The sequence below is a fragment of the Lathyrus oleraceus genome, chromosome 1, assembly GCF_024323335.1.
Source record: "Lathyrus oleraceus cultivar Zhongwan6 chromosome 1, CAAS_Psat_ZW6_1.0, whole genome shotgun sequence".
Taxonomy (NCBI): domain Eukaryota; kingdom Viridiplantae; phylum Streptophyta; class Magnoliopsida; order Fabales; family Fabaceae; genus Lathyrus; species Lathyrus oleraceus.
The window spans coordinates 92,643,262-92,659,007 of NC_066579.1; positions in this window are offsets into that span (position 1 = coordinate 92,643,262).

The following is a 15,746-nucleotide window of genomic DNA, read 5'->3' on the forward strand; positions in this document are numbered from 1 at the left end:
TACACATTAAATCGTCCTAATGGGTCTGGTAAGATGAGTATTGGTGATGAAGTCAATCTTTCCTTCAACTTACGAAAACTTTCTTCACAGTCTTTTGTCCATTCAAAGTTCTTACCCTTCCTTGTTAACTGAGTCATAGGAATAGCGATCTTTGAGAATCCTTCGATGAACCTCCAATAATATCCATCTAGTCCAAGAAAACATCGAATCTCGCCAACATTCTTTGGACTTTCCCACTTTGTTACTGCTTCGACTTTACTTGGGTCTACTACAATACCTTCTTTACTGATTACATGACCAAGAAATTATACCTCCTTCAACCAAAATTCACATTTCGAGAATTTCGGGTACATTTGGCAGTCCTTTAATATCTGTAGCACAATTCTCAAATGTTCTTCATGCTCTACCTCATTCTTGGAATAAATAAAAATGTCATCGATGAAAACTACAAGAAATTTATCTAAGTATGACCTAAAGATCCTATTCATGTAATCCATGAATAATGCTGGAGCATTAGTCAAACCAAATGGCATAACTAAGTACTCATAGTGTCCATAACAGGATCTGAAAGTTGTTTTCGGAATATCATCCTCCTTCACCCTGATATGATGATATCCAGACTTCGAGTCAATCTTCAAGAATACCGATGCTCCTTTTAACTGGTCCATCAAGTCATCGATTCTAGTCAAAGGATATTTGTTTTTTTACAGTAGCTTTATTAAGCTATTTGGAATCTACAGAAAGTCTAGAAGAACCATTCTTCTTCTTGACAAACAAGATTGGAGCTCCCAATGGCGATACACTCGGTCTAATAAATTCCTTCTCTAACATCTCGTCTAACTGTTTCTTTAACTCAGCTATCTCTGAGGGTGACATTTGATAAGGAGATATAGAAATTGGTCCAGTGCCTGGAACCAAGTCTATAGCAAACTCCACTTCCCTAACCGATGGTAAACCTGGAACATCTTCTGGAAAAACTTCTGGGAATTCACAGACCACTGGAAGATTTTCAATACTAGGGGTTTCTCCTTCTGACATAGAGAATAACATCATAAATTTTTGGGTGAGAGTTTCCACCTTTATGACTTCTCCATTATCTTCTCCAAACGTTAAAATTTTCTTCTTGCACCCCAAGTTTACATCGTTGGTTGATAACCAATCCATTCCTAAGATGACATCTAGGTCTTGTAGCGGGAGTACTACAAGATCTACTAAGAATCTTCTATTTTCTAAAATTACAGGGCAGTCTGCACAGACTGAACAAGTTACCATTCTTTCTCCCGAGGGAGTTGTAATGGTCAACTTATAGTTGAGATCAATAATTTCAAATTCCAAAATTTTCGTACAAGATGTAAATATAAATGAATATGTAGCTCCTGAATCATATAATACTGATAGTAACTTATCTCCAATTAAACACATACCTTGGATTAACCCATCTGACTTTGAGATCTATAGCTACTCTAATTGCAAATACTCTTCTTGTGGTTGGCTTGTTCTGATTTTGAGGTCTTTGACCAACATTTGGGCCTCCATTCGTTGCTCTTATTGTTTATTAGGATGCTCTTATGGCTTGTTGGTTGATTTTTTCCTTGGGGACAATCTTTGAGAAAATGGCCCTTCTGACCACAACGAAAACAAGCTCCAATATTTCTATTTGGACAATCTTTGTTAAGATGTGCCCCTCCACAACTGTAACACTTGAACATTAACCTCCTAGAATCTGGTTATGATATGGTGTAGGCCTTTGATATGGCCTACCCCCTTGTAGGGTCCTTCCTCCATGGCCTCGGTTAAAATGGCCCTTGTGATTGTTGTTTCGGGTTGGTACTCTTGATCCATATCGATTCTTCCTATTGTCAATTCCTTCCAACTCCAAACACCTTTCTATCAGCTCACCAAAGCGCATAATATGCAGAGGTAGAACTGCCCTCTGGATATCATATTTCAATCTGTCTTGATATTTTTCACACATCCATTCTTCCCTTGGTTGCAAGCGATAAAATTTAGAATACTTTAGCAAGGATTCAAACTTCCTAGTATACTCTCCCACTGTCATCATACCTTGACACAGGTTCTGGAATTCTCTCTCCTTCTCTTTCCTACATAGCTTTGGAAAATACTTCCCCAAAAATTCTTCTTTGAACAAGATCTAGTTGATCTCTCTTCCTTCCTCTTCCAACAATCTATGTTTTCCTCTCTACCAGGCTTCAGCGTCGCCTGTTAGCATGAATGTTGCATAACCGACTCTTTTATTCTCTCTACAGTGAGTGAAAGAAAATATATTCTCTATCTCTTGCAACCATTTCACAACATCCTCCAGATTAAAGTCACCACCAAACTGTAGTGGTTTACCTTTCAGAAACGAGTTCAATCTTGTATCTTCATGCACGGTTTCTCTTTGTTGTTGCTGAAAAAGTTGATGATCACGAGTAATTTTCAGGATTTGAGCATTTTGTTGTGTTTGAACTAACACAGCCGCAACAAGTTCACGAACATCTCGAGTGTCAGCTTGAGAGTTCATTCCAGCATGGGAATGATCTTCTCGTCCAATTTGGATGTTAGCTACCCCTTCGGGAGTAGCTTCACCACTCACATTTCTACCTACACCTCTACTAGCGTCTCTACCAACACTCGTACCACGCCTCGCGTTTCTGGTGTTCTGAACCATAACTTCCTGAAAAGGATAAGTTATTAGGTTCAATCATCCACAAGACATAAAGAACATAATAAATATGTATATTTATATCCCAATGAATGATTCATCGATAAGGATTTTGTCAATTCTCGCACATGCAATGTTATGTTTAATATGTTGAATTAATGCTTAACGTTAGTTATGATTATATCTAGAATTCTGGCAAAGATAATCAATATTTAATGTATAAACAAAAGTATATCAATTTATTCAATAACAACGATTACAAAAACCATGACCATTTTTAATTAAAAAACCTCTATTAACAAACCAAGCTAAGACTAGTAATGGTAAAACTATAATTATCATTATTGCTACGAAATCTTTACCTAATTCTTCATGCTTGATAATACCAATAAGAAACAAGATAATGACAAGAATAATTATGAATAGAAGAAAAAATTTAGCCATTTTTAAGGTATGGATAAGTACTTTGAAATTGATATGAAAATAATGAATATGTGTGAAGTATTTATAGAGTGAATTTTGTGAAGTGTCTGTTACGTTACCGTTGGGTTTGTGACCGTTGGGGAAAAAAGAAAGAAGAATAAGTTAAGTGTGTTAAAGACGCCTCCTAGATCAGTATATTAAAAGGCTATCAAGAGGAAGACTCAACACACAAAAGAAAAGTTATCATCCGGTTTAGAATCCAACTTGATACAGTCAGTATAACTCTAGACACTTATGATACGAGCTGAATCGACCAGCTCTGATACCATTAAATGAGACAGCCTATGTCCCATTAGTGAAATTCTAAAATAAAATACAGAAAATTTGAAATTTTTAAGTAACAAAACTGAATTAATTAAAATATACTACTTCACATATATATGCTTCAAATATGTTTTACATAAAGTTTGACACCGTTAAGACTAGTGGCCTTGCCACATAGATAAAACTTAAAATAAAAGTACATGAAGAAAACCAAAAGAAAGCTCAACAGAAGGACCTCCTAAGTCCAACGGGACTGACACTTATACTGACTCTATATAATATTACGTAGTAGTAATGATGTGATAAGCGTTTGACAAAATGCTAGCAACCTTCAGCCTTGACATTATCGTAATCCGTCACTCCATAGCCTTCCCTCCTAAACGGTCTAGCTTGTCGCGTGATCGTCATAGATCAATCCAAAGATGCAAGACAAAAAGAATACAGGGCTAAGATTTACGTACATGTTTAAAAGTGGGATTAGGATGTAATATATATATATATATATATATATATATATATATATATATATATATATATATATATATATATATATATATATATATATATATATATATATATATATATATATATACAACCACAATTATTCAAACAAGCGGATCTTTATCCCATATTTACCTATACTCTATAATTGTTTATTCTAATGCATCCCTGAACTATATGCTGACTCAGGCCACTAAACGATGTCAATGATACTTATCCATTTACCAAGATCAGATACGACAAGACCACATGCCACCAACGTACTCCGAGTTACAAGAGCTACGCCACCTAACTTCACCTGGAGTCCAGGTGTTATAAGTTGATCGTCTCTGAGAATTCAGGCTAAGACCCTCATCTTGCCTATCATGCATAAATAATAATCCCCGTCGGGATTGTAGGCGACTGATCAACCTCGTACGTCCCATACCGCACGACAGTGGACTTACAAATTCCTCAATGCATGTCTATATGATCACTCAATCATCTTGTAGCAACTCTCAACCATAAGTATTAAGTTAATATTTGAGAAATGTCGTATCAACCTTTCAGGTCATACTTATTATCTAATTACTTCGGTTGAGTGCCAAATCGATTAAATGTCTTGTCTATTTCTCTTTGGCGTGATCCTTATCTCTATATAATCAGTTCAGTTTATACAGTGAATAATGTATGGTTGACTTCCCAGGTACACTACGCCAAAAACTGGAATAGACAGCGCCCCTTAAAGGGCGCTTTATTACAAAAGCGCACTCTAAAGTAAAGAGAAAAAATAAGGAGCATACTATTGGAATAGACAGCGCACTTTAGAGGGCGCTTTTGTAACAAAGCGCACTCTAAAGTGAAGCGAAAAAATAATGAGGAAATGGAGGGACACCAATAGAGGACGCTTTATTGAAAGCGCCCTCTAAGGGTAACCTTAGAGGGCGCTTCTAAAAAAGCGCTCTCTATGTCCATGTACATTTCCAGTTTATAAGGCGCTTTTTGGAAAGCCTTAGAGAGCGCTTTTAGAAGCGCCCTCTTAGGCCCCCTTTAGAGGGCGCTTTTGTCACTAAGCGCCCTCTAAAGTGAAGCCAAAAAAAATGGAGGGACAACAATAGAGGGCGCTTTTGTGAAAGCGCCCTCTAAGGTTACCCTTAGAGGGCGCTTTTGAAAAAGCGCTCTCTAAGTCCATGTACATTTCCAGTTTAGAAGGCGCTTTTGGAAAGCCTTAGAGAGCGCTTTCAGAAGCGCCCTCTTAGGCCCCCTTTAGAGGGCGCTTTTTTAAAAAAAGCGCCCTCTAAGGTCCCCTTTAGTAAACATTAAAATTATAACATATACTGCATGTCTCTTTATTTTCCCTCTCTATAAGCTATTTCGTTTACGTAACTGGGTTTTCTCTCAACTGCGATTACTCTCTACTGCGATTACTCTCGTCCTCCGTTCGTTCTCCCTCCCTCACCGTCATCGTCGCCGTTCGTTCTCCCTCCCTCACCGTTCACGTTCACTGCGTTAACCTCTTCCACCGTCACTGTTCACTTTCTTCTCCATCGTTACCGTCACCTTTAAGGTATTTCTCTTCTCCATCGTTACCGTTCACTTTCTTCATGTGTTTGATTAGGGCATTTTCTAAACTTAGTTTTTCATTTTGTGCATTATGTTGATTAATGTTGTTTAGGGCAAACTGAGTTTTTTATTTCTGATTGAAAACTGATATATTTGAAGTGTGTTTGAGCTTGTGCTTGGAAGTTTGATGATTATGGATGCAAGTTTGTTCATGTTCCAAACACCATAAGTTTGCATTGGTCTTTTGCATGCAGTAGGTGTGTGTGAGTAAATGTGTATGCAGTAAGTTTGTGCATGCAGTAAATGTGTTCACGTATTGAATCATTGTCTTACTTGGGTCTTATTGAATCATTTCTATATTACAGATAAAATGGCTAACCAAGACGATACCCATGCCGCGAATGAATCACGTAATAATGTTGAAAAAGAAATCAAACGAGGATTGACTGTTATGAAGTCAATCATTCGTGCAAGAGACAAGGGTGTAAAATTTGAAGTACATTGGAGTGCTGAAGACCAACTAATTGAGCCTAACGGTTCAATGTTGGCAAGTTACATTGGTTTCCTTGTTCGCCAACATATTCCGATTACATGTGATAATTGGAGAAGTCCGGACTTGAAGGTTGGCAAGGAAAAAATATTGTCGGAGATACAGGTACTTACCATATATTGTTATATGTTTTTTTGTTGACTATTTGTTAACCATATATTGTTATAATATTACTTTATAATAACACACTCCATTTGTATGTTTTTTAGAGATCCTTTCACATCGATGAAAGCCGGCAAAAATATTGTATTCAATTGGCCGGAAAAAGACTCCGAGGATTTCGATCCTTTTTGTGCAACAAATTTCTCAAGGATGAGGAAGGAAAATTTGTTGAAGGAGAACGGCCAATGAAGTATGCCGAGATTATTTCAGCCGATGAATGGGATAACTTTGTCGCCAAACGAAGAAACGAAAAATTCCATGTAATGTCTATTAATTATGGTATTATACAATTGTTAAGTTACTTGGTTCTAATATGCCTTAAACTTTTTTATCCAGGAAATAAGCGACATAAATAGGAAAAAGGCATCAAAACCCGCGTATCCGTACAAAAAAGGGCGTACGGGTTATGCACGGTTACAACAAAGAATTGTGAGTATATTCAAATGCTATGAGCTTATACATTGTCACAATATGTTATAATTGATGATCTTATAATCTAATTCAATGTGTAGCTAGCCGAGGAGAAAAGTGACGCAACATCTCTTCCGGACCACGTATTATGGAAGGCTGCTCGGGTTGGGAAGGATGGGGCTGTCGTTGAAGCGGTCCAAAATGTTTATGACGAATGTGTAAGTATATGTAACATTATTTCTTTAATTATATCGAAAATTTTGTTAGACATATAATTCATTTTTAATCTCCTCTAATAATATTTCAGGAGACTTTATCCCAAACCCCTTCAACCGAGGTCCAGGATTGCAGGAGCGTACTTAGTCGAGTACTAAATGTTCCTGAGTATTCCGGTCGTGTGAGGGGTAAGGGTTTTGGTGTGACTCCGTCGTCATTTTATAAAAAAACAAAAACAAAAAATCCTACCAACAAAGAGGTGATGGAGACCTTGGCGGAGTTAAGGGCAGAAGTACTCCAACTGCAAAACGAGAATGCAAGGTATAGAGAGGAAAGGTGCGCTTCCGAGGCAAAAGATACTAGTGACCGAGCTAGTATCAATCATCAACCGAAATTTCCCGAGGTAATTATATATGTTATTATGAAATTAAAATAGCACTTTTTTACTTGACACATATACAAGTTAACAATAACATTTATTATTGGTTTAGGGCATTTCACCTTGTCAGCTGTATCTATCGTCACCAACTTATCGCATGGTTGGCAAGGGAAAAGTGCACAATACTTCGGGTGAATTACTTCACCATAATCCCCTCCCGGTGGGATTTATGAAAGTTTCGGTTGACCTCGTATTAGATACGGACGCCCGTCTACCATTACCCGACGTTGTTTCAGAGACAACGTTGATGCGAGATGCAGTCGGATCCTTTGTTGGTTGGCCGTCAGATCTAATTTTCCCTGATGCCGAGGTATATATGTTCTAAATGATTATGAATATTTAGAATTCACATTTCAATTCAGCTACAATTATGATATTTAATCAATCCTTATTACATGGTAATGTTAGACTCCTACAAGACCCACCCCTAAAGCTGGTAAAGGGATTTCAAGACGCATCGAGTCGGTTGCATCTCAAAAAGAGGTACAAATATATATACCCATTGAATTATATACACAACGATTCTTTTGCATCACAAAAAGTAATGATTTATTTTATATGAATTTTTAGGTTCCCGGTCGAAAGTTGAAAAGCGATGGTAAGGATATTCCAACGAAAGATATTCCAACGAAGGATATTCCAACGAAGGATATTCCAACGAAGGATATTCCAACGAAGGATATTCCAACGATGGCCGGGACAAAATCTCAAATTATGATGCGTCTTGAGAAAATGGTGGAAGAGTCCGATATTATGGACGGGTCCATTCGTAGTATAGATTTTGATGAAGGTGTTTTCGGAAAAGCTCATTTCGAAATAATTGGAAAGGAGGACATGCAACAACTTTTTGAGCACGACGAATTGGGCATCGCTATCATTCATACATACATATGGTACTCCGATCAATCTATAATTTACTTAGTTGAACAATTTATTTACACATTTCAATGAGTAGTCTAATATTTATTATGTTTCTATTTAAGGTATATGTATGACAAATTGATGCGGGGAACTGAATTGTGTAACCGTTTCAATTTTATTGCTGCTTCCCGTGTCAACGCAACGTTAATATCGAAAAATCCAACATCCGTAAAGAATGATCTAGTCAATAGATTCATGGCGGCCGGCGATAATACTGCACGCAGTTTGTTTTTTTTACCGTTTAATTCTGGCAATGGGTTAGATTTTCTTTCTAATAATTTCATTCTAATCTATGTATATCTTTTACGTAGAAAAATTCATTCATCTAAATTTTTGTTTTATTTTACAGTGGCCACTGGCTGTTGGTTGCTATGGATCTTTCGAGACTAATAGTGTATTATCTCGATTCGTTATCGGGTGATTGGAGTAAATATCCGGGTTTGAAGAAGACGGTTGACACGTAAGTGAAATTCCCCTAAATATTCGTGTGTATTTCTATATTTAATTATGTCTGTCAGATTGATCTCAATATACGTTTTTATTTTGTTAGGGCAATACTAAAATTTAGATCGAAAAAGAATTACCGCATTAGGAAGGACATTACCTGGGTCAGAGTTCAGGTATATATTAAGTATCTTATTTTTGCTTATAATAGTGTTTGTTTTTTTGCTTATAATAGTGTTTGTAAGAAATTAACTATATATATATTGTTTGTTTTTCTGTGTAGTGTCCTCAGCAAAATAATTCGGTCGATTGTGGATTTTTTGTATTGAGATTTATGAGAGATATCATTGCATTGAATCGTATAGACATCCCAAAAATGGTATGGAATAATAACTTAGGGTTTATTTTAATATTATCGGATAACTAATCTAATTTGTTACTAAATCATGAATATGTTTTATTCTCTTAATTGTAGTACTTTGAGGAATACAAATCTTACTCAAGAGCTCATTTGGATGAAATGAAGGATGAATTGTGTCAATTCATTGTTGATCAAAGAATCATATAGCTAGGTTGTATATTGTTGTACATATATGTATGGAATGTTGTTGTTGTATGCTGTTGTTGTATATATGTTGTATATTGTTGTTGTACTTTTACTAAATCATGAATATGTTGTTGTATATTGTTGATCAAAGAATCATATATTAATGTTGTATATATGGAGGATTAATGTTGTATATAAATGGATTCATGTTGTATATATCAATGGATTAATGGTGTATAACATTGGATTAAAGGATGAAATCAATATGAATTTTACACTTTTGCAGCATGCGAACAAGTTACCAATTAAATATCCACTGTTTTTCAAACAAATTTTTTTAAAATAACTAACACTTTAGAGGGCGCTTTCTGTAGGAAGCGCCCTCTAAACACTTTACATTGAGAACTTTAGAGGGCGCTTTGTCCAGAAAGCACCCTCTAAACACTTTACATTGACAACTTTAGAGGGCGCTTTCTGCAGAAAGCGCCCTCTAAAGTGTTAGTTATTTAAAAAAAATAAGCGCCCTCTAAACACTTTACATTGACAACTTTAGAGGGCGCTTTTTCCAGAAAGCGCCCTCTAAACACTTTACATTGACAACTTTAGAGGGCGCTTTTTCCAGAAAGCGCCCTCTAAGGTGTCCCTTTATGGACCACTCCAGAGGGCGCTTTTTTCATAAAGCGCACTATAATGTGGGCCTTTAGACAGCGCTTTCTCCAGGAAAACAAAGCGCTGTCTTTACCTATGCCAGCGCCAGATTAGAGGGCGCTTAAAAGCGCTGTTATAGGCCAAAATAAGCGCCCTCTTTTCCCTTATTTGGCGTAGTGGTAAGAGAGGTGGACCGTAAAGGACATGGTCGGCCAAGTCTTTTCCTTAGCCAGAATCCAACCGAATACAATTACTAAATATATCCAAGTTTCCTTCTTTCATTGGGGATCTAACACTTAATATGTAATCAATGTTGTTGTTTCTCTCCTTAATAGATAATTTTCTTAGTCTATCAATCATAATCATTCAAGTATAAATAAAATAAAAAATTAGACAATTAATCAAACAATGAAAGCACAATACAACCTCAAATTATCATAGATAATTCTTATGATAAATAATTAAGGTCGGCGTAACCTCGCTTAGTGATTTGGGATAATCATTATTCGAGAATAGACTCTCCATACTTATTTATCGCTAGTAGGGCTTGGGTCACCACTATATATATATATATATATATATATATATATATATATATATATATATATATATATATATATATATATATATATATATATATATATACACATTAAGCTATTTTACGCTAACCGTCCCAACGTATACGAGACCTTGCCCCCACCTTTTGTTGTTGAGCGTTGTTGAAAGTCCACGAGCGTTTTCTCCTATGTTTGCCGAATACCTAATTTACGATAACCGTTGAATTGTATGAAATATATAAAATAATTAGAATATAATTTACAGTTAATTAAACATAATCCCATTACAAATTAAAATATTTATTTATTTAAAATGTTTAATAATAACCTCCATTATATTAAAATAATTATTAAATTCAAATATAAATTAGACTCTACTCCCGTTTGGATTTGTTTGTTTTAGAAAATTATCAAGAGTGTATTGCTAATCACATTTTAATTTTATAATAATAATTGGGTATTATAACAACTTAAAATAGTAAAATTTATCTTAGACTTTATATGTTCAATATCTCGACGTCTGAACGGAAATTTAAATCGAAATCTTAAAATAACCTTTATATAAATAACATAATTAAAATAAAATGGACATTATAATGGCTTACCGGTTACTTATGATATTGATTTGGGCAGAACTTTGACGTACAAAACTCCTTTAAAACTTTAGAAGAACTTTGACCCCAAAATACCTCTAAAAGCTACAAACCGACACCGTGAAAGCTTCGACAACTAAAACTAATATTGTTATATGAAGAAACTAGAGAAGGAAAGAAATAAAGAGGTAAGAAAGATGATTTGTGAATGAATGAATGAAAATGGGGTGAAAAAGACCCCTATTTATACTAGTTGTAAGATATTAAAGTAATATAAATTTATCTCATTTTGTCCATGCTTTCTAACTTTTCAACTCTTGCTAGTAAATATGTCTTTATCAAATATTTACAAGTCTTGCATGAATAGTTTTCATAGGTGTTCTAATAGGACTTTGTGGAAATAGTTGGTGAGAAATGTATGAAAGTTTGATTTTTTACTATTTCATGACTAAAGATCATGTAGAATATTAATAGAAAAATAAAATATATATTTATTTTATAAAATAAAATGATAAGTATAATAATAATAATAATAATAATAATAATAATAATAATAATAATAATAATAATAATATAAAGGATAATTATTTAATACATTTATTAACTTACAGTTATTTTATTTACTATTTTTTTTAAAGATTAGTTTGTAGAATAAAATGGTGATATTCAAATAAAATAACCTCAAATAATATAATAACAAAAACAACAAAAGGAATAGTAATAAAAATAATATGGATAATTAATTAACTTAAAATTAAGTATTTTAAATAACTAATTTCAAAGTTTAGTTTGTAAAATAAAACGATGATATTCGAATCGACTAATAATATTAATAATAAAATAAAGAGTAATTGATTGATAAATTAATTATTATAGCTGCTAGTTTCAATGTTTAGTTTGTAATAATTATCGATGTTAATATCTCAATTATAATCAGATATACTATTTAAGGTATGGAAAATTAGGATGTTACACAGAGAAGGTTGGTTGATTATTTATGAAGTTTGAATGATGTGTGGGGAGTGTTTCTGGGCAGAGATTGGAGGTTTAAAAGTTTTGAAATAGAAAACTTGAAGTTATGTCAATGGAGGTTTGAGGGAGAAAGTCAGAATGTGATGGAGGCCTCTTTCAACATGCTTTAGCATTGGGACATTGTCGCAACCTGAAAAATACAGTGTGCGAAAAAACAACCGGCGAAAGAAAATGACAGAAGAGTCGACACCGTGCGTTATTTATCCCGAAGGAGGGAAAGGAAACGCTCGAAGTAAACCTGAAAAGAGGAAAGGAAAAGACAAGGTCTCGCAACCAAATCTAGGGTTCGGGAGTCGGTTATGCGAAGGGAAGGTATTAGCACCCCTACGCATCCGTAGTACTTTATGGGATCCACTTTTGTAGTTCTTGTCTAAAGGGTGTGAGTTTATCTTGTGTTGTTTACTAAAAAAAGGGGTTAAATGAAAATGACTCACGCGGATGTCGCATCCACTGCATACATATCTCATCTGAATATGAGAATCAGAGTCTTCGTAGCTCGGCTGACCTATGGGTTTGGGGGATGTGTGCTCGCAAAGACATCGCGTCTTATGCCTACGTATCTCATCTGGAATGAGAATCAGAGCAAGCCGTAGTTCGGCTAACTACGGGATTATGGATTTGGTTTGGACTAATGACGTTACTATGCAATCTACCGGATGCTCGACCTTTGGAGACTTACTCGCCTGTAGTAGAAGGAGTAAACGTGTTCTTAGGAGAAGAAAAATCAATGAAGGGTTAGGGTTTGGTAAACTCATGCAAAAAGGCGGTCCTTGACGAAGGAACCTGCACAAAAAAAAAAAAATAAACACACAAAAACATTGCCTCCTATCGAGGTCTTCCAGCTAGGAAAGCAGTAAAATGCGGGAAAAATGTAAAAGGTACGACACGGATGAAGATCCGAGGTAACAACAATTAAAGGAACGATAAACCCTGAGAACCCTCCAAGCTAACATCATCAAAGAAAGTGGGTCAGTACAGGTAACCGGAATGAACCTCCAGGGGGTATCCCACAAATAAAGTGGAAAACCACGCAAGTTATCCCTGCAAAAGTCATGTGAGCCCTCACAAAAACTCAACAAACAGGTTAGAGACAAAAAAATAGGGTAATCAAGGGTTGCCCCCAAATCAAAATGTAACCACATGAATCATACCATTAAAATTCACAAAAAAGACATGCATCAAAAGGGTATCAAATTCACCCATAATACCTCAAACATTCAGAGTATTCAAATTCAAAGCTCAAAGGTAATGGGAATAAGGGCAAACCTGATTGGAGAGCTTGATTGAAATTGAGTTGCACCCGTGAGGTTTACAAAACAATCTTTAGGGTTTATGTGAGGCAGAGGTGATTTTGTGCAGTTGAGTTCCCTTCAGGGTTTGGAGGCTGCTTTGAACTCTGTTAGCTCTTCTCTCACTATCTTTTTCCAGCCAGGGTAATAGGAATAGAATTGCCTTTTGTTTCACTGAAATTTTGAATTTATAACTTGATTTTTGTGGACCTGTGGGCTCAAATGAGAGAGGTCCAAGTCCAAGATTTTTTCTTTTATTTATTTATTTATTTATTTATTATTATTTATTTATTTATTTATTTATTTTCGTTTTCCGTTTTCATTTTATCATTTTTTTTTTCAAAACACGTGGGCTTCGCCTAGCGAGCATGACAGCTCATGAACAAACCTTTGCTCCTTCAAGATTAACGTTTTGACTGACGAATAGGCCCCTGTTGGAAGTAACTCAAGTCTTTCCCTTGTGTTGACTGATCATCTAAATAGAGCCCACAAAGTGTCCTGGATGATGTTCAAGCTTCTTGGATCCGATTCCGATTGCCATCATAAAATGCAAATGCTAAATGACCTAAAAATGAATGCATGCATGAGGTGTAAAACGTATGCTTCCAGGAAAAATGAAGGGTAAATTTTGGGGTATTACAGACACCTTCACCTATTTATAGGGAAGGTGTTTGGATGATTTTGGGGGAATTGTAATGAGTTTGGACATAAATCACATATGAGTGGGGGGTTGTTGGAGTTGACTTGAGGGACAATGCAATGACTATGTTCTGACCTTGCTTGCAAATCAGACAAGTTAGTTTTTATCCCTTATATTGATTTGGAACCAACAAAGGCACTGGAATGGTCTGCTGCAGGATATGCTTTTTGCTACTTTGGAAAAATTCTGATTTTGCACATGGGCTTGATGGAATGAAAAAAAAACTAGGTCAAAATGGCTTGTGGTTTGGAAAATTCAGAAATATGAAATTACACTCTGGTCATCTTCTCTAGTGAGCTCTCACCGGAGCTTCAGTGTTTGGTAAATTCAGAACATGAGACCACCACCATTGTGATCCTCTTCTCACCTCGAATTCAACCTTATGCTCCAAATTCATTTATATAAACTGAGCAGAGGGAATTTCGGAGAAGTTTCAGAAACAAGCAAGCTATCAAAAATTAAATTAAATGTTGAACACGATCAATCAACACCAGATATGTTAGGGGAAAGCATCAGAGAGTGAAGTGAAGGAGAAGAGCGATCCAAAATGCAGCGGAATTAAAAAATTCTCCTTTAGTGATCCTTAGGAATGGGCATGATCAGTGATAGAATCATTACCTCTTGTGGAGATTGTAACCTTTGATGCAGATCTACGAAGCGATCACGAATGTTGAACGATGACAATGCCTCTACTCAGTCCACACGAACAGATTCCTTCAATCTCAGTGCTAGTTGCTACGAATGAAGGCTTTGAGTGAGAGAGAGAGAGAGAAATGAAATTGCAACTGCACAAATGCTTCTACACAAGGGTTCTATTTATAGAACCACTTGTGTGGGCTGCAAGCTAAAAAGCCCACTCAAGTGTATGTGGCCCATATCTTATAATATGCCAAAATCACTTAAGCGCATGGTACCTTACCATATTTCGTATTCTACTTAAGTGCACCGTACCTTACGATGTTCTACAATTCACTTAAGTGCACCGTACATTACGGTATTCCTTAGTTACTCTATCTCTCATCAATCAGTCCTTTTGTGTGTGACCCTGTAGGTTTTCGCGGCATTGGCAATTATATTAAATCACGTATTTAATATAATAAACTGTGAGCGGTATCTAGTAACACATCACTGCTACCCAAGACACGAAAATGTCATGTGATCTGACAAATCATTTTGTGATAATACTTATGTGTACAATTACCCTTTTGCCCTTATATCTATATTGAACACAAGGCATACACCGTGTCATCCTTGCCCAGTTCAATATTGGGCCCATACACATTTATCCTATTACGCAGGATGGGAAAATTCCATCTAGGTCACTCATGTCCCTTAGCATGCTTCGTGGAGTACCCATCAACTGTCTTTATGGTCATCCAGTTACGGACAATGTTTGATCAGCAATAAGGCACTCAACTCTACATCTAGGGTACATAGTGGTTTCAGGTCGAAGGGTGGTATACACCATTATCACCATGAGAATAACTTATGACACTTTGCATAACATTCTATATAGTATTCTCATAGCGGGTCAATCCAGTATAAATATTACTCTTAATATTCACACCTATGTTTAAGACTTGATAACTCCTTATCCATGATCCATGAGATGTGATCATCAGTATATATACATAATAGTCTTAATGCTTTAATGTTATCCCACTTCACAATAAAGCTCGACTACGGATACTTTAAGAACAATGTCCTTATGTTTAATGTGATCTCATGATTAAGTCACACTTGATACATTAAACGGACTAGCTATTCTAGGGACTTTAGTAA